General features: G+C 38.6%; 1 protein-coding gene across 7 annotated transcripts in view; it reads right to left on the bottom strand.

Annotated features, from left to right (window-relative positions):
• LOC128687963 (uncharacterized) overlaps positions 1-20,451 on the bottom strand; it is a 100,490-nt gene that overhangs the window by 40,014 nt on the left and 40,025 nt on the right. Inside the window, exon 7 of one of the 7 annotated variants that reach the window (XR_011391816.1) lies at positions 9,832-10,020. The exons of 4 other annotated variants lie outside the window; for them this stretch is intronic. The gene's annotated coding sequence lies outside the window, so the exon portion shown is untranslated. Of the gene's footprint in view, positions 1-7,248; positions 10,021-17,924; positions 19,692-20,451 lie in introns of those variants that run through there. 2 more of the 7 variants (XR_008406925.2, XR_008406922.2) reach the window with 2 other exon arrangements.

The raw sequence follows: 20,451 nt of genomic DNA, 5'->3' as shown, positions 1-20,451 counted from the left end.
GAGAAAAAAAACTTTGACCGTGCTTTTGGATTAAAACAGCGACTTTGCACTGTATTTTCCTATGGTATTTATTGTTGTATTCTAGTTTTCCTGGTCTCATTTTATAGAATGGAAGACATATTACAGAAATTGAGATGATTTTGACTGGTTTTACAATGAAAAGTACCTTGAAATTGAGTTCAAAGAAGCAGAAATGTTCGATTTTAACCAAAGTTCAAAAGTAAACAAATCATGCTAAGCGTCCAGCACACGTCAATTGGCAAGTCTAATATTCTTTCACAAGTGCACTGATATTATTTATACCATTTCTACACTAATGCAGTAGTCTGCATAACAGTAAATCTTCTATTTTTGTGAGAATAAAAATTCAAAGTGGAAAGCAAAAGAATGTAAGAGGGGCATGGGGACGTGACTAATGAACAGAGGAAATGTTATTTTAGTGCCAGGAATGTCTTTCTTGTTTATTCTGGACCCTATTTGGAAATTGGCATCTTTTGAAATATGTGTGAAATTGGCAAAATTGCTAAATTCTAACCACTGTATTGGATAGTTGAAATTGGTAAATGGGTGGTTTCTTGTACTCATTCGATAGAAAAAATGGAGTTCTAGCGAAATAGTTATGATTTTTGTTGACTAGTACACTAGAAATGGCTGAAAATAGGGCTCAAAGTGGGCAAAATCGCCGATGCGTAAACATCGTCGAGACCACTAATTTCGCGAGACCATAACTCCGTAAGTTTTCTATCAAATTTCATACTTTTGGTGTCATTATGATCGGGAAAAGATTCTCTATCTTTTCATAAGATAAAAATAATTTTATTTTTTTTTTTTTAAATTTCGGCGACCCTGAGAACAAGTCTGGGAGAGGATCTGGGGACCCTGAAAGGGTTAAAGTGCTGGCATTGTACTTCCCATTTCCAGAGCTTAAGTCCGGCTATATAAAAATAACCAGTTTCCCTGAATCCCTTCACTAAATATTACCCTGCTCACACTCCAACAGCTTGTCAGATCCCAAAAACTATTCGTCTCCATTCACTACTGTCTAACACACTCACGCACGCTTGCTGGAAATCCAAGCCCCTCACCCACAAAACCTCCTTTGCCCCCTCTCTGCAACCCTTTCGAGGATGACCCCTACCTCACCTTCATTCCCCTATAGATTTATATGCTTTCCATTTCATTCTACTTTGATCCATTCACTCTAAATGACCAAACCACCTCAACAACCCCTCTTCAGCCCTCTGACTAATACTTTTATTAACTCCACACATTCTCCTAATTTCCACACTCCAAATTTTCTGCATATTATTTACACCACACATTGCCCTTAGACAGGACATCTCCACTGCCCCCAACCGTCTCATCGCTGCTGCATTTACAACCCAAGCTTCACACCCATATAAGAGTGCTGGTACCACTATACCTTCATACATTCCCTTCTTTGCCTCCACAAATAACGTTCTTTGTCTCCACATATACCTCAACGCACCACTCACCTTTTTTCCTTCATCAATTCTATGATTAACCTCATCCTTCATAAATCCATCCTCTGACACGTCAACTCCCAAATACAGTAAGGCCCCGCTTTACGGCATTCCGCTAATACGGCGATGTCAAATTATGACCAAAATTTGCTATATGGCAAGCGGTCTTTTAAATACGGCGCCCCCCACCCGGTTTGTTTACATTTTCCGTGACCACATCTATTATGTCAGGAAACTTATATGTACTCTGATAATTATACTTATGTGTACCTGTTCTTAAATATACTTACACACTGTGCTGGTGTGCAGGTACACATTAAAATCACTAAGTCTCTCTCTACTCATGACGCCAATACTACGTAATAATAATCACTCTTGGGCACACTAAATGTCTTATTTTACATCAATATAGGCATTTTCATTAATCCATCTATGATATTTTCCTCAAAATTATATATGAAACCCATTACATAGCATATAAACATGATACATACACTCAGAATAAAAATTGATGTAAATATGAGATTTGTTTACAAAGCAGCTGTGTAGGTAGTGTCGGAAGAATTACGTTTTCTCTAGTCAAACACTGGGGGGTAACTGTAGAAAAATATTCTTTTCGTATGCCCTTACTCTATGTATAGCAATTCACAACCCTTGTGGGTTTAGTGCTTTTTATAATAATAATAATAATAATAATAATAATTATTATTATTATTATTATTATTAATAATAATAATAATATTATTATTATTATTAATATTATTATCTTCATTCACTCTAAAAATGGTGTGTTGCTGTTTGTTTATTCTGAACTAACTTGTACAACTTGTACACAATGTAAGAGTATTTGTATTGTGAGGTAATTATTATTAAAATAAAAATATATTGAGGTAAATGTTTTACAAACTCTTACAAATGGACGTGAATGAACTAAAAGTAGACACATATTAACCCTTTCAGGGTCCAAGGCCCAAATCTGGAGTCACGCACCAGTGTTAACCCTTTGACTGTCGAAGGGCCAAATCCTGAAGTTGCTTCTGGTGTCGCAAAATATTCGAAAAAAAAAAAAATTATTTTTTCTTATGAAATGATAGAGAATCTTTTCCCGATTGTAAAGACACCAAAAAAACGAAATTTGATGGAAAACTGACGGAATTACGCTCTCGCGAAGTTAGCGACTTCGGCGATATTTAAAAATCGGCAATTTCGCCCACTTTGAGCCCTATTTTCGGCTAATTCCGTTATTCCAGTCAACCAAACTCATAACTATTTCTTCAGAACTCTATTTTTTCTATCGATTGAGTACAAGAAACTGCCCATTTACCGATTTCAACTACCCAATAACATGGTCAGAAATTTGCAATTTGGCCAATTTCACGAAAATTAAAAAATACGACAATTTCAAAATAAGGTCCAGAATGAACAATGCAGACATTCCTGGCTCTAAAATAACATTTTCTTTGTTCATCAGTCATGTCTCCAGGTCCCTGTGATATTACTCTTGCTTTTTATTTTGAAATTTTATTCAAACAAAAAATAGAAGATTTACTGTTATGCAGACTACTGCAATACTGTAATAATTGTAAAAATTACATCAACCCATTCATGACTGCGTATTAGAATGGCTATTTGGACATTTATTGGACAATGACATCATTTGTTCACTTTTGAACATCGGCAAAAATCAAACATTTCCTGTACTTTGTACTCCATTTCCAGGTACTTTTTATAGTAAAATTAATCAAAATCACGTCCATTTCTATAACATAGTTTCCATTCTATCAAATGAGACCAAGAAAACGAGAATACAACCACAAATACTATACGAAAATAGACCACAAAGTCGGCATTTTAATTAAAAAAAACGGTCGGAGTTTTTTTTTTCTCATTATGCACTGCGTGCTCCAGGATTTTTTTTATGTGGTGCACACTGACCACACAGACCCATTCTCTCACATGTGGGCCTACTAGCTTTCTCCTGCCTGATTTGAAGCCGCTAGAATTTATGAGTATATATACGTCAAACACGGTACCTCGCAAACGTATATATACGGCCGCGACAGTCAAAGGGTTAAAGAATTTAAAAAAAAAAAATTTTTTATTTTTTCTTATGAAATCGTAGAGAATCTTTTTGTGAAGGTAATAAAACAAAAAGTACGAAATTTGGTGGAAAATTGACGAAATTATGCTCTCGCGAATTTTGATGTGTCAGCGATATTTACGAATCGGCGATTTTGCCGACTTTGACTCCCATTTTAGGCCAATTACATTATTCCAATCAACCAAATTCTTAGCTATTTCACTAGTATTACTTCTATTCTATCGATTGAGCACAAGAAATCGCCAAGTCAACTGTTTCAACTACAAAATAAAGTGATCGGAAATTGTTAATTTGGCCAATTTAACACAAAGTTCAAAATATTCCAATTTCAAAATAGGGTCCAGAATGAACAATGTAGGCATTCCTGGCACTAAACTAACATTTCCTCTGTTCATTAGTTATGTTTTGAGGCTTTACAAATAAATTCCATTTTGATTTTTTATTCACATAATGAATTTTTATTCACACCAAAAAATAGAAGATTTACTGTTATGCAATACTGTAATAATTGTATAAATATCATCACCATATTTGTGAATGTATATTAGACCCACCAGCTGATGTGTATTAGACGTGTGAGGTCGTTTGTTTACTCTTGAATATCGGCAAAAATTTAACATTTCTGCTACTTTGAGCTCAGTTTCAAGCCATTTCCAGTGCTAAAACCAATCAAAATCATGTCTATTTCTGTAATATGTCTTCCATTCTATCAAATGAGACCAAGAAATTGCAAATACAACTATAAAGAACATACGAAAAAACACTGCAAAGCTGCTGTTTTAATCGAAAAATCATGATTTCATTTTTTTCTCTCATTATACACAGTGTGCTGCAGGATCAGTTTTATGTGGTGCACACATACCACATAGATGTATTCTCTCATATCTAGGCCCAAATGTACCACTCACAGTTTATCAGAGTGAGCTGAGCTCATGGCGTAGATCTACGGTTTGGACCCTGAACGTAAAGCCGTCAACTGCCTCAAATGTTCTACTGAAGAACGTCAGTACATTTGGGTACATTTGGGCCTAGATATGAGAGAATACATCTATGTGGTATGTGTGCACCACATAAAACAGATCCTGCAGCACACTGTGTATAATGAGAGAAAAAAAATGAAATCATGATTTTTCGATTAAAACAGCAACTTTGCAGTGTTTTTTCGTATGTTTTTTATAGATGTATTTGCGATTTCTTGGTCTCATTTGATAGAATGGAAGACATATTACAGAAATAGAGATGATTTTGATTGGTTTTAGCATTGGAAATAGCTTGAAACTGAGCTCAAAGTAGCGGAAATGTTAAATTTTTGCCGATATTCAAGAGTAAACAAACGACCTCGCACGTCTAATACACGTCAGCTGGTGGGTCTAATATACATTCACAAATATGGTGATGATATTTATACAATTATTACAGTATTGCATAACAGTAAATCTTCTATTTTTTGGTGTGAATAAAAATTCATTATGTGAATAAAAAATCAAAATGGAATTTATTTGTAAAGCCTCAAAACATAACTAATGAACAGGGGAAATGTTAGTTTAGTGCCAGGAATGCCTACATTGTTCATTCTGGACCCTATTTTGAAATTGGAATATTTTGAACTTTGTGTTAAATTGGCCAAATTAACAATTTCCGATCACTTTATTTTGTAGTTGAAACAGTTGACTTGGCGATTTCTTGTGCTCAATCGATAGAATAGAAGTAATACTAGTGAAATAGCTAAGAATTTGGTTGATTGGAATAATGTAATTGGCCTAAAATGGGAGTCAAAGTCGGCAAAATCGCCGATTCGTAAATATCGCTGACACATCAAAATTCGCGAGAGCATAATTTCGTCAATTTTCCACCAAATTTCGTACTTTTTGTTTTATTACCTTCACAAAAAGATTCTCTATGATTTCATAAGAAAAAATAACAAATTTTTTTTTTTTAAATTCTTGGACACTGGTGCGTGACTCCAGATTTGGGCCTTGGACCCTGAAAGGGTTAAGACTACACATATTTTAAGGTAAATAATGAGTGTACTGTATGTGCATTTTACCTCTCTGGGATGTTTTAAATATCGTATATTAAGTATGAGACGGGGAGCCAGTGCTGCCTACACCTGGGCTACCTGCACCTGACTTCCTACAAATAAGTACTACTCACCTCTCTCCCTACATTAAGATTACAAATACTTTAAGATAAGTAATGAATTTACTGTGACTGTATTTTACTTTGTGTTTTTTTAATGCCTAGTTCTATTACTAACTTAATATAATTTAGTGTAAACTTGTTGTCTGGCATTTATATGCATTTATAAATGGAAAAAAATGGAGTTCTGCCTTCCGGCGATGTCTGCTTTCCGGCGACAGCCTGGAACCTAACCCGCCGTATAAGTGGGGCCCTACTGTACCTGAAAACATTCACTTTTTCCGTATTCCTCCTCTCCAATATGATATCCAATTTTTCTTTATCAAAATCATTTGATACCCTCATCACCCTACTCTTTTCTATGTTCACTTTCAACTTTCTACCTTTACACTCTCTCCCAAACTCATTCACTAACCTTTGCAATTTTTCTTTAGAATCTCCCATAAGCACAGTATCATCAGCAAAAAGTAACTGTGTCAATTCCCATTTTGTATTTGATTCCCCATAATATAATCCCACCTCTCTCCCGAACACCCTAGCATTTACTTCTTTCACAACCCCATCTATAAATATATTAACCCTTTGAGGGTCGGTCACATACAAGTACATACGTCATTGCAGCCAGGGTCGATCACGTACTTGTACGCCTAAATTCTAGCGCCTTCAAATCTAGTGGAAGAAAGCTGGCAGGCCTACATATGAAAGAATGGGTCTGTGTGGTCAGTGTGCAAAGCATAAAAAAAATCCTGAAGCACACTGTGCATAATGAAGAAAAAAAAAACTTCGACTGTGTTTTTGGTTTAAAACAGCGACTTTCTAGTGTATTTTCGTATGGTATTTATGGTTGTATTCTCATTTCCTTGGTCTCATTTGATAGAATGGAAGATATATTACAAAATTAGGGATGATTTTGATTGGTTTCACAATGACAAGTACCTTGAAGTTGAGCTCAAAGTAGCAGAAATGATAAATTTTTACCAATGTTCAAGAGTAAACAAATCAAGCCACGCATCCAACACACGTCAACTGGCGAGTCTAATATTCTTTCACAAGTGCGCTGATATAATTTATACCATTTTACAATGATGTAGTAGTATACATAACAGAAAGCCTTCTATTTTCTGTGAGAATAAAAATTCAAAATGGAAAGCAAAAGTAATGTAAGAGAGGCCTAGGGATGTGACTAATGAACAGATTTGTTATTTTAGTGCCATGAATGTCTTTCTTGTTTATTCTGGACCCTATTTTGAAATTAGCATCTTTTGAAATTTGTGTGAAATTGCCAAAATTGTCAAGTTCTGACCACTTTATTGGGTAGTTGCAATCGGTAAATGGGCGGATTCTTGTACTCAATCGATAGAACAAATGGAGCTATAGGGAAATAGCTATGATTTTAGTCAACTGCAATATTGGAATTGGCCGAAAATTGGACCCAAAGTGGGCGAAATCGCCCACTTTGAGACTGCTAAATTCGCGAGAGCATAATTCTGTAAGTTTTCGATAAAATTTCATACTTTTGGTGTCATTATGATCGGAAAAAGATTCTCTATCATTTCATAAGAAAAAATAATTTTTTTTTTTTTTGGAAAAAATTTTGACCCTGAGAACAAGTTTGGGAGAGGGCCTCTCGACCCTCAAAGGGCTAAACAACCATGGTGACATTACACATCACTGTTTATGACCTACTTTTACTGGGAAATAGTCTCCCTCTCTTCTACACACCCTAACCTGAGCCTCACTATCCTCATAAAAACTCTTTATAGCATTTAGTAACTTACCACCTATTCCACATACTTGCAACATTTGCCACATTGCTCCCCTATCCACTCTATCATATGCCTTTTCTAAATCCATAAATGCAATAAAAACTTCCCTACCTTTATCTAAATACTGTTCACATATATGCTTCAATGTAAACACCTGATCTACACATCCCCTACCCACTCTGAAACCTCCTTGCTCATCTGCAATCCTACATTCTGTCTTACCTCTAATTCTTTCAATAATAACCCTACCGTACACTTTTCCTGGTATACTTAGTAAACTAATTCTTCTACAATCTTTACAATCTCTTCTGTCCCCCTTTCCTTTATATAAAGGGACTATACATGCTCTCTGCCAATCCCTAGGTACCTTCCCCTCTTTCATACATTTACTAAACAAAAATACCAACCACTCCAACACTATATACCCCCCCTGCTTTTAACATTTCTGTCATGATCCCGTCCGTTCCAGATGCTTTACCCCGTTTCATTCTACGTAATGCCTCACGTACCTCCCGCACACTCATATCCTGTTCTTCTTCACTCCTAAAAGATGGTGTACCTCCCTGGCCAGTGCATGAAATTACCGCCTCCCTTTCTTCGTCCACATTTAAAAGTTCCTCAAAATATTCTCGCCATCTACCCAAAACCTCCATCTCCCCATCCACTAACTCCCCTACTCTGTTTTTGACTGACAAATCCATTCGTTCTCTAGGCTTTCTTAACTTGTTTAACTCCAAAATTTTTTTCTTATTTTTATTAAAATTCCTTGACGGTGCCTCTCCCACTCTATCATTTGCTCTCCTTTTGCACTCTCTCACCACTCTCTTCACCTTTCTTTTACTCTCTATATACTCTACTCTTTTTATAACACTTCTGGTTTGTAAAAACCTCTCATAAGCTAACTTTTTCTCTTTCATCGCATCCTTTATTTCATCATTCCACCAATCACTCCTCATTCCTCCTGCACCCACTCTCCTATAACCACAAGCTTCTGCCCCACATTCTAATACTGCATTTTTAAAACTATTCCAACCCTCTTCAACCCCCCCACTACTCATACTTGCACTAGCCCACCTTTCAGTCAATAGTTGCTTATATCTCACCTGAACTTCCTCCTCCCTTAGTTTATACACTTTCACCTCCCTATTACTTGTTGCCATTTTTCTCTTGTCCCATTTACCCCTTACTCTAACTGTAGCTACAACTAAATAATGATCTGATATATAAGTTGCCCCTCTATAAACATATACATCCTTGAACCTACCCATCAACCTTTTATCCACCAATCTAACTACTTTCATTACGTGCTACATCATACCTTGTATATTTATTTATCCTCTTTTTCATAAAATATGTATTACTTATTACCAAACCTCTTTCTACACATAGCTCAATTAAAGGCTCCCCATTTACATTTACCCCTGGCACCCCAAATTTACCTACTACTCCCTCCACAATATTTTTACCCACTTTAGCATTGAAATCCCAAAACACAAGTATTCTCACACTTGGTTCAAAACTCCCCACACATTCACTCAACATTTCCCAAAATCTCTCTCTCTCTCTCCTCTACACTTCTCTCTTCTCCAGGTGCATATACGCTTACTATAACCCACTTTTCATATCCAACCTTTATTTTACTCCACATAATCCTTGAATTAATACATTTATAGTCCCTCTTTTCCTGCCATAGCTTATCCTTCAACATTATTGCTACTCCTTCTTTAGCTGTAACTCTATTTGAAACCCCTGACCTAATCCCATTTATTCCTCTCCACTGAAACTCTCCCACCCACTTCAGCTTTGTTTCACTTAAAGCCCGGACATCCAGCTTCTCCTCATTCATAACATCCACAATAATCTCTTTCTTATCATTCGCACAACATCCAAGCACATTCAGACATCCCACTTTGACAATTTTCTTCTTCTTATTCTTTTTAGTAATTATTACAGGAAAAGGGGTTACTAGCCCACTGTTCCTGGCATTTTAGTTGACTTTTACAACACGCATGGATATAAAAGGAAAAGTAATAAGAAACAAGAACTATTAAGATAAAATCAAAGAAAACTCAGATGAATGTGTATAAATAAACGTGTACATGTATGTGTAGTGTCACCTAAGTGTAAGCAGAAATAGCAAGACGTACCTGTAATCTTGCATATTTATGAGACAGACAAAAGAGATCAGCAATCCTACCACCATGTAAAACAATTACAGACTTTCGTTTTACACTCATTTGGCAGGATGGTAGTACCTCCCTGGGTGGTTGCTATTATTATTATTACATTCTACAAGATTGATGGACTGAACACATCAACTCCAGGCTGAGGGACTGATTACCTCATACTCCTCCTCTCCTTACGCCTTCCTTTTTGTATTGGACTGATGAAGCCACTGTGTGGCGAAACGTTTCCTGAATAAAGATTCTCATATGCTGCATAAGTCTCAATCTTCAACTTGTCGGTTTTTCAAACCATTCATCACTACATTCATAGGGAAAGCGCTAAACTGGTAGGGGTCATACAGCACCTGGTGGGAATGAGAAGCATTTAGATTCAATCTAAGGAAGGGGAGCACCTATCCATTTCCTTGGATCACACATGCCAAGCTCACATATACTTTATCAGAACACAGCCTATCAGCATTTTACTACATTAATCTTCTTACAGAGTTCCCAATGTCACTTTCTTAATGATGCCTGCAGATATACAAAAGGAACTTTCTATATATTAAGTCAGGTTACATTAGGTTATATAAACCTATAAAATGTATATCTAACCAAAAAGACAAATTAAATAAAAAAAGTGAATTGCAAACTCATCAAGCAATAAGGCTCTGAAAATACACAGGATATGCTAAAATCCTTATGAATATCTCTTGTGGTGTGAGAAAGAGCTGAAAGACCTCATGAAGAAACCTTGTTAAAGATGTCTTAAAGAGACACTTTTCCTCATTTCTTAAATATGAAACACAGGATGGAATCCTTTCCAAGTCAAACACATGGCAACACTTGAGAATTACCAGAGAAGAGCATCCCAACTGAGGGAAATGAGCTATGAAGAAAGAATGAGCGCTAGCCCTCCTATCTCCATAAGAAAGAAAAGAATATTTGGTTGGGCAAATATTTTTGTCTGTGGGTTTGGGTTTAAGAATGACCTGCCTAGTATGAGCCAGTAGCCCTGCTGCAGTGTTCTTCCTTTCTTATGTTCTCATGTTCATAGGCAGGATATGGATACAGCATTTGCCAGTGAACTCACTACAGTAGAACATGAGGACCTGGATGGAAACCACACACCCCTCACCAAAACAAAGACAGAAATATACAAAGACATTTCTTCAATTTAAGTAGTGAATTACCGTTATAATCAAGATAGGCACTAAACCCAAAACTTATACAGGTGAAGTGGTGAAGAAATAGTATAATTTGTGCTGTAAGATAATACAAGCTGACCTTATAAAGGGTGCTAAAATGGATCTGAGGATGCTTTGTTACATCAGTCAACCAAAAGTTAGGAGGTAGTTGCAAAAACAGATGTAGTTACATAGGGAACATGGTAACAGCAGTGTGTTAGCAAAATATAATTACATTTTTTTAACACAACGGCTATCTCCAACTGAGGTAGGGTGACCCAAAGAAGAAATAAAGTTTACTCTTACTTTTGACATTTAGTAATTTATACAGTAGAAAGGGTTCCTAGCCCCTTGCTCATAGAATTACAAATATATTTACATATTATAATCTACAGTACTACACAGAACATAGGACTTTATAGGTGTACAGTGGACCCTTGAGTTTTGGCAGCATCTACTTTCGTGAAATTCGACCTTTGGCGAGTTTTTTTTGCAAAATTTGGCCTCGAGTTTCGGCGACCGTCCGGTACCTGTCTGCCCATCACCACGCACACCGAGCCAGTCTCCTACGCTATTCACGCTCAGTGTGCCATTGTTTACCAACACGTGACCATCACCCCGCGGATTCATACACTACATTTCATAATAATCCATTGTTTTTTGTGCTTGCAACTGCTAAATAAGTCATCATGGACCCAAGGAAAGCTAGTGCAAGCCCTTTGGTAAATAAAGTGAGGAACACGATCCAGAGGGATTTTGAAGGGTTTGAGGCAGACCCTGTTCCTGCCGACCCTCTGCCTGTTGTGGAAGGTGTTGTGGCATTGGGCAAGTCCATGGGGTTGGAGGCGAGTGACGGGGATGTGGAAGAGTTGGTGGAGGACCACAGGGAAGAGCTAACCACTGACGAACTGCAAGAGCTTCAACTGGAACAGCATCAGACCACAGCCAAGGAACTTGTTTCAGAGGAGGAGGAAAAGAGAGTGAAGGAGGTTCCTTCTTCAGTGATTAACCCTTAAACGGTCCAAACGTATATATACGTCCACGCGCGTAGTGCCCCCAAACTTATATATACGTTTTCTTTGTCATTCATTCAACATTGCCACATTAAGCCTGAGTCACCTAGACATGAGAGAACGGGTGTGTGCACTCACTGTGTGCCATATTAAAATAATTGGGGATGCCTGGGTACCATATGCTCTTTTTTCCTTTTAAAAGAAGAGATTGTTTTTTCCTCAAAAAAGTTGGGGCGCTACGCGAGTGAACGTATATATACGTTTGGACCATTTAAGGGTTAAGGACATGTGTGGAATGTGGAATGAGTTGCAAAGTTTTGTTGAAAAGTATCACCCTGAACAAGCTGAAACAAGTCATATCTGCAACATGTACAATGACAGTGTTGTGTCCCACTTCAGGGAAATCTTAAAGAAACACCAGAAAAAGACCTCTCTGGACAGATATTTTATGCGACAGGGGTCCAGTGACTCTCAAGTTGTTCCCAGTGGCATTAAAAGAAGAAGGGAAGTAACCCCCAGATAAGGACTTGCTACCTAAAGTCCTAATGGAAGGAGATTCTCCTTCCAAACAAGAGTGTACACCTTCCTCCTATCCCTTCCTCCCATCTTCCATCCACCCAGAAGTCTTCAGTAAAGGTAAGTGTAATTTTTTTTTTCTTTTTTCAACAAGTCGGCCGTCTCCCACCGAGGCAGGGTGTAATGTAAGTGTAATGTTATTATTATTTTTTATATGAATGTACAGGTCTCCCTCAACATTCGCGAGGGTTAGGGGATCAAGATCCTCGCGAATGTTGAAAAACCGTGAATGTTTGGTGCCCCAATATATTGTAGGGAAATATAATACAATACTGCTTCCTTAACTTGTTGAACCATGAACAATCATAAAATACATGAAAATGTTGTAAATTGTACTAAATATATACATGTTATGCTTTAATAACATGTATGTTATTAAATACCACAGACTCCACCAATGCCTCCACCACTTCCCCAACCACTGCGAGTCCCTACTACCCTCCCTCCGACCCCCGCAACTGGCAGCCAGCCCTCCCACCACTCAGTGTGGTGAGTGTTTTGTTTGTTCATTATTTGCTATTAAACTACAGTATAAATAATGTAAACCCATTCATGACTGCATATTGGAATGGCTATTCGGACAGGTATTGGACGGTGACATCATGTGTTTAGTCTTGAACACAGCAAAGAATCAAACATTTCTGCTACTGCTAATAATAACAATAGTAATAATAATAATAATAATAATAATAATAATAATAATAATAATAATATAATAATAATAATAATAATACGATATAATTGAAGAAGGAAATTGTACAAAAATACGAGGGAGTGGTTGACACATCGTCAGTGTGACTTTGTTTATGCTGGAGTGAACATTAGTCTCCCTGCTCTTCCAAACATTTCACAATAATTCAGCGGTTGAGGCAGTGGTATTTAATAACATATATGTTATAAATAATAATAGTACGTACATGTTATTATTAATAACATGTATTATTATTAACGTATGTATTTAATAACATATATGTTATAAATAATAATAGTACATATTATTAATAACATGTATTATTATTAACATGTATGTTATTAACCCTTTGAGGGTCGACAGGCCCTCTCCGAAACTCGTTCTCAGGGTCGGCCAAATTTAAAAAAAAAAAAAATTATTTTCTCTTATGAAAAGATAGAGAATCTTTTCCCGATCATAAAGACACCAAAAGTTTGAAATTTGATAGAAAACTTACGGAATTATGCTCTCGCAAAGTTAGCGGTCTCGGCAATGTTTACGGATCGGCGATTTTGCCCACTTTGAGCCCCATTTTCGGCCAATTTCACTGTACTAGTCGACAAAAAACATGAATATTTCGCTAGAACTCCATTTTTTCTATCGAATGGGTGCAAGAAACCACTCATTTATGAAATTCAACTATCCAGTACAGTGGTCAGAATTTAGCAATTTTGCCAATTTCACACAAATTTCAAAAGATGCCAATTTCCGAATAGGGTCCAGAATAAACAAGAAAGACATTCCTGGCACTAAAATGACATTTCCTCTAGTCATTAGTCACGTCTCAAGGCCCCTCTTATATTCTTTTGCTTTCTACTTTGAATTTTTATTTTCACAAAAAATATAAGATTTACTGTTATGCAGACTACTGCATTAGTGTAAAAAATGGTATAAATATTATTGGTGCACTTGTGAAAGAATATTAGACTCACCAGTTGACGTGTATTGCACGCTTGGCACGATTTGTTTACTTTTGAAGTTTGGTAAAAATCGAACATTTCTGCTACTTTGAGCTCAATTTCAAGGCACCTTTCTTTGTAAAACCAGTCAAAATCATCTCAATTTCTGTAATATGTCTTCCATTCTATAAAATGAGACCAAGAAAACTAGAATACAACAATAAATACCATACGAAAATACACTGCAAAGTCGCTGATTTATTAAAAAAAAATGGTCAAAGTTTTTTTTTTCTCATTATGCACTGTGTGCTGCAGGATTTTTTTAGACTGTGCACACTGACCACATAGACCCATTCTTTCATATGAAGGCCTACCAGCTTTCTCCCACTAGATTTGAGGCCGCTAGAATTTATGAGTACTAGTACGTCAAAAACCCCTACGCGTAAGACGTACTAGTACGACGAAAACCCTCAAAGGGTTAAATACCATTGCCTCAATCACTGCCTCTACCACTCCAGTCACACTCAATCTACAAGCACTAAACACAATGTATGTTATTAAACATGTATGTTATTAAATACCACTGCCTCAATCGCTTCCTCACCAGCTGCCTCACCCACTGCCTCAGTCGCTGCTTCAACAGTTGCCTCAACAGCTGCCTCAACAGCTGCCTCAATCGCTTCCTCAATGTTTTTTCTTGATATTAAAGATAAAAGTATTTCCGGCGGGAGTTTATTATTGCCTATTATTATTTTCTGTTTCGGATTTTTTTTTTTACTCTTAGACTCGTCGCAGCAGCTGCCGCGGGCGCGCCCGCCACTGCAGCCGCCGCCACCGCCGCGGCCACCATTACAGCGAGCGAGCTTATTTGTTTTTCAACAGCTGCCTCACCCACTGCCTCAATCGCTGCCTCAACAGCTGCCTCAACAGCTGCCTCAACAGCTGCCTCAATCGCTTCCTCAACAGCTGCCTCACCCACTGCCTCAATCGCTGCCTCAACAGCTGCCTCAGTGACCACTGCCTCAATCGCTGCCTCAACAGCTGCCTCAATTGCTGCCTCAACAGCTGCCTCATGCACTGCCTCACCCACTGCCTCAATCGCTGCCTCAACAGCTGCCTCAATCTCTGCCTCAACAGCTGCCTCAATCGCTGCCTCAACAGCTGCCTCATGCACTGCCTCATGCACTGCCTCATGCACTGCCTCAACAGCTGCCTCACCCACTGCCTCAATCGCTGCCTCAACAGCTGCCTCACCCACTGCCTCAATAGCTGCCTCACCCACTGCCTCAATCGCTGCCTCAACAGCTGCCTCACCCACTACCTCAATAGCTGCCTCAACCACTGCCTCAATCGCTGCCTCAACAGCTGCCTCACCCACTGCCTCAATAGCTGCCTCACCCACTGCCTCAATCGCTGCCTCAACAGCTGCCTCACCCACTGCCTCAATAGCTGCCTCAACCACTGCCTCAATCGCTGCCTCAACAGCTGCCTCAATAGCTGCCTCAACCACTGCCTCAACAGCTGCCTCACCCACTGCCACAATCGCTGCCTCACCCACTGCCACAATCGCTGCCTCAACAGCTGCCTCAATCGCTGCCTCAACAGCTGCCTCAACAGCTGCCTCAACAGCTGCCTCTACCACTCCAGTCGCACTCAATCTACAAGTACCAAACACAATGAATTATTGTGAAATATTTGGAAGAGCAGGGAGACTAATGCTCACTCCAGCATAAACAAAGCCACACTGACGATGTGTCAACCACTCCCTCGTATTTTTGTACAACTTCCTTCTTCAATTATATCGTATTTATTATTATTATTATTATTATTACTATTGTTATTATTAGCAGTAGCAGAAATGTTTGATTCTTTGCTGTGTTCAAGAGTAAACACATGTCACCGTCTAATACCTGTCCGAATAACCATTCCAATATGCAGTCATGAATGGGTTTACATTATTTATACTGCAGTTTAATAGCAAATAATGAACAAACAAAACACTCACCACACTGAGTGGTGGGAGGGCTGGCTGCCAGTTGCGGGGGTAGGAGGGAGGGTAGTAGGGACTCGCAGGTGGCGGGAAACTTGAATATGATTTGGCGGCTGGGAATTTGGCGGTTGGGAATTTGGCGGTTGGGAATTCGCGAATGTGTGAAGCCCGCGAAAGCTGAAAACGTGAATGTTGAGGGAGACCTGTACTTGATTTCTCGTTGATTTCAGTATATAAATCTTTATTTAATTTGAAAAGAAATATTTTATTTTAATATTTTTGGGTGTCTGGAACGGATTAATTTTATTTCCATTATTTCTTATGGGGAAAATGGTTTCGAGTTTCGTGAATTTCGACTTTCGGCAGGCTCTCTGGAACGGATTAATCATGAAACTCTGGGGTCCACTGTATATACAACATTAGTCTATATGGTATACAAAAGGTAGAAAGTGCAATAATCCCTGCTACAAAAACTTAATGATAGATTAAGTACTGAAGACAGCACAAGCTCCTGTAGCTACAAATACATACCAGGTAACAAAAAAAATAATCACGTGAGAAGTAACCATCAACATTAAATCTGATAATACATTACAGTCACTGTCAAATCGAGCAACAAAATAACATACAGAACATTCGTGAGTTTTCAAAAATATAATCACATAGGGGGTCTCTATTCATTCACCATTTTTGTCTCTTACTTTAATTCCTAGCCCCTCAAAAAATTTTATGGCTACAGCTCTCAATGCTGTTTTGTGTTACTGTTCCTTCATATTAACATTGTTACTTTATTACATAATAATCATTGTATACGATAACTTAATTCACTTATATGTGAATACAAATAGGAAGTGTGTCTGTCTCATACTCATTAGATGGAAGATGAAACCTCCACCATGTCTTACACTGAATGACCCACATGGGTTTAGTGCTTAATGTGAATTAAACATAAAACTTAATTATGGTGAACTTGGTATTCACATAATCCTTTAAATATTCAATGTCAGGTTTTAATTTTAAGTTTGCCCAAAATTCATTGCACAACCAAGGGCATTGCCATGTATTACACAACCAATGTAAGCAATCTCTGCAGCGCACCTGTATCTTCTTGTAAAATAAACGTATTTTTCTACTGATATGGAACTTCCGTGCATGTTTCTCTTTACACTAACTTAAAACTATGTATGGTCTCCTGTTAGTAGCTTTCAGCCATTTATGTACGTATAGTCTCTCATCACTTAGCAACATACTCGTTTACCGACGACTTGGACTTACGACAGGCTCTCCGATCAGTATGCATACCTAAATAATGTATATTAGAGCTGATTTCCTCTAGTCTGTTTATTACAATATACAGTACACTACTGTAACGCACGCTTGCTGGAAGTCCAAGCCCCTTACCCACAAAACCTCCTTTACCCCCTCTCTCCAACCCTTTCGAGGACGACCCCTACCCCGCCTTCCTTCCCCTATAGATTTATATGCTTTCCATGTCATTCTACTTTGATCCATTCTCTCTAAATGACCAAACCACCTCAACAACCCCTCTTCTGCCCTCTGACTAATACTTTTATTAACTCCACACCTTCTCCTAATTTCCACACTCCGAATTTTCTGCATAATATTTACACCACACATTGCCCTTAAACAGGACATCTCCACTGCCTCCAACCGTCTCCTCGCTGCTGCATTTACCACCCAAGCTTCACACCCATATAAGAGTGTTGGTACTACTATACTTTCATACATTCCCTTCTTTGCCTCCATAGATAACGTTTTTTGACTCCACATATACCTCAACGCACCACTCACCTTTTTTCCCTCATCAATTCTATGATTAACCTCATCCTTCATAAATCCATCCGCCGATAAACATTTAAAAATATACTAAAAATGTTATAAATGGTGCAAAGGTGACATTAAAACAATATCAAAAATGGTTGGCACAAACTCTCTGCCATTACAGGACAAGGACAGTACAAAGCAGTAACTGGTCTTCTACTTGTGCACCAAACAAAGCAGCAATACAATACAATTATAAACGATCTTAATTATTTGTTAAATACCAGTATAATAGTTGTGACACTAGATACTGAAGATGAGGAAAGAATGTTGGAATCTGGAGCTGGTAATACTGATCATCTAAAGACAAGCATCTTCTCTCAAACAGTTAAGATACGAGGTGCTCGCAGAAAGATTCTGACTCAAATGTTCATGCTCCTCCTAGTTGAAATACAGCATAAGCATAGATTGTGCTGTGCAGTATACTATTTATGAAGTAGCGTGGCGAGTTTCAGTGCGGTTGGTCATTCCACTGCAGTCAGATGAGCATTTTCTGTCATGTTTTTAGTGCATTGTTGCAATTTTTTGTGTATCAGAATGAAATCTTTGAGTGGGAATTGTTCATCAGGAATCTGTTCTAACACAGTTTACCTGGAGATTACCTGGGGAGAGTTCCGGGGGGTAACACCCCCAGGGAGTACAGGTTCAAAAACTTCAAGCGCTCCCAGTAATTGAGGTGTTTTATCTCCGTTATTGCGTGCCATGAAGGTTCTCTGTACATTTTCTAGGTCAGCAATTTCACCTGCCTTGAAAGGTGCTGTTAGTGTGCAGCAATATTCCAGCCTAGATAGAACAAGCGACCTGAAGAGTGTCATCATGGGCTTGGCATCCCTAGTTTTGAAGGTTCTCATTGTCCATCCTGTCATTTTTCTAGCAGATGCGATCGATACAATGTTATGGTCATTGAAGGTAAGATCCTCCGACATGATCACTCCCAGGACTTTGACATTGGTTTTTCGCTCTATTTTGTGGCCGGAATTTGTTTTGTACTCTGATGAAGTTTTAATTTCCTCATGTTTACCATATCGGAGTAATTGAAATTTCTCATCGTTGAACTTCATATTGTTTCTGCAGCCCATTGAAAGATTTGGTTGATGTCCACCTGGAACCTTGCAGTGTCTGCATTGGAGGACACTGTCATGCAGATTCGGGTGTCATCTGCAAAGGAAGACACGGTGCTGTGGCTGACATCCTTGTCTATGTCAGATATGAGGATGAGAAACAAGAGGGGAGCGAGTACTGTGCCTTGTGGAACAGAGCTTTTCACCATAGCCGCCTCAGACTTTACTCTGTTGACTACTACTCTTTGTGTTCTGTTTATGAGGAAATTATAGATCCATTTACCAACTTTTCCTGTTATTCCTTTAGCACGCATTTTGTGCGCTATTACGACATGGTCACACTTGTCGAAGGCTTTTGCAAAGTCTGTATATATTACATCTGCATTCTTTTTGTCTTCTAGTGCATCTAAGACCATGTCGTAGTGATCCAGTAGTTGGGACAGACAGGAGCGACCTGCTCTAAACCCATGTTGCCCTGGGTTGTGTAATTGAAGGGTATCTAGATGGGTGGCGATCTTGCTTCTTAGAACTCTTTCAAAGATTTTTATGATATGGGATGTTAGTGCTATCGGTCTGTAGTTCTTTGCTATTGCTTTACTGCCCCCTTTGTGGAGTGGGGCTGCCTGTTGTTTTTAGTAACTGTGGGACGACCCCCGTGTCCATGCTCCCTCTCCATAGGATGGTAAAAGCACGTGATAGGGGCTTCTTGGAGTTACCCAAAATTTTTACATCAAAGTTCTGAAACGTACGAGGGAAGACATGAGAAGGAAATATTAGGTGTTGTGGGCATCCAACAACTGCTTCATTCACCATGACAGTGCCCGTTCACTCTGTACATTCCATGCAGAGTTTTCTGACCAAAAGCAACACAGCAGTCATCTCCCACCTACTCTACTTTCCCAGATCTTACTCCCCCTGTGACTTTTCTCTTCCTCCCCCCCAAAAAATGGCACTCGAGGGGCAGCATTTTAATGACATGGAGTAGAGTGAAACAAAATCACAGGCTGTGCTAGACACTGTTAGGAAAGAAGAGTTCCAAAAATATTTTGAGAAGTGCCAGAGGCACTGGGATCAGTGTACCACATTTTTTCGTGGTAGTCCAGGAACTTTTTGACAGCACCTCGTATATTCCTGATTCCATCTCAAAATACTGGTACATAAAGTACAAGCTAGAATAGGGAGGAGACAGTTAGCTATTGACTGAACATGAGAAAACAATTTATAAACAAAGGACACTAGAGGCTTCAAGGTGAGGGAAGTGCTATAAATAAATAATACAGAAAGGGTTGGAGAGAGGGGGTAAAGGAGGTTTTGTGGGCAAGGGGCTTGGACTTCCAGCAAGCATGCGTGAGCGTGTTAGATAGGAGTGAATGGAGACGAATGGTACTTGGGACCTGACGATCTGTTGGAGTGTGAGCAGGGTAATATTTAATGAAGGGATTCAGGGAAACCGGTTATTTTCATATAGTCAGACTTGAGTCCTGGAAATGGGAAGCAC

Source organism: Cherax quadricarinatus, chromosome 10, assembly GCF_038502225.1.
Source record: "Cherax quadricarinatus isolate ZL_2023a chromosome 10, ASM3850222v1, whole genome shotgun sequence".
NCBI classification, from domain to species: Eukaryota; Metazoa; Arthropoda; class Malacostraca; order Decapoda; family Parastacidae; genus Cherax; species Cherax quadricarinatus.
Note: the sequence above shows the minus strand (reverse complement) of the source record. Positions and strands in the feature narration are given on the sequence as shown.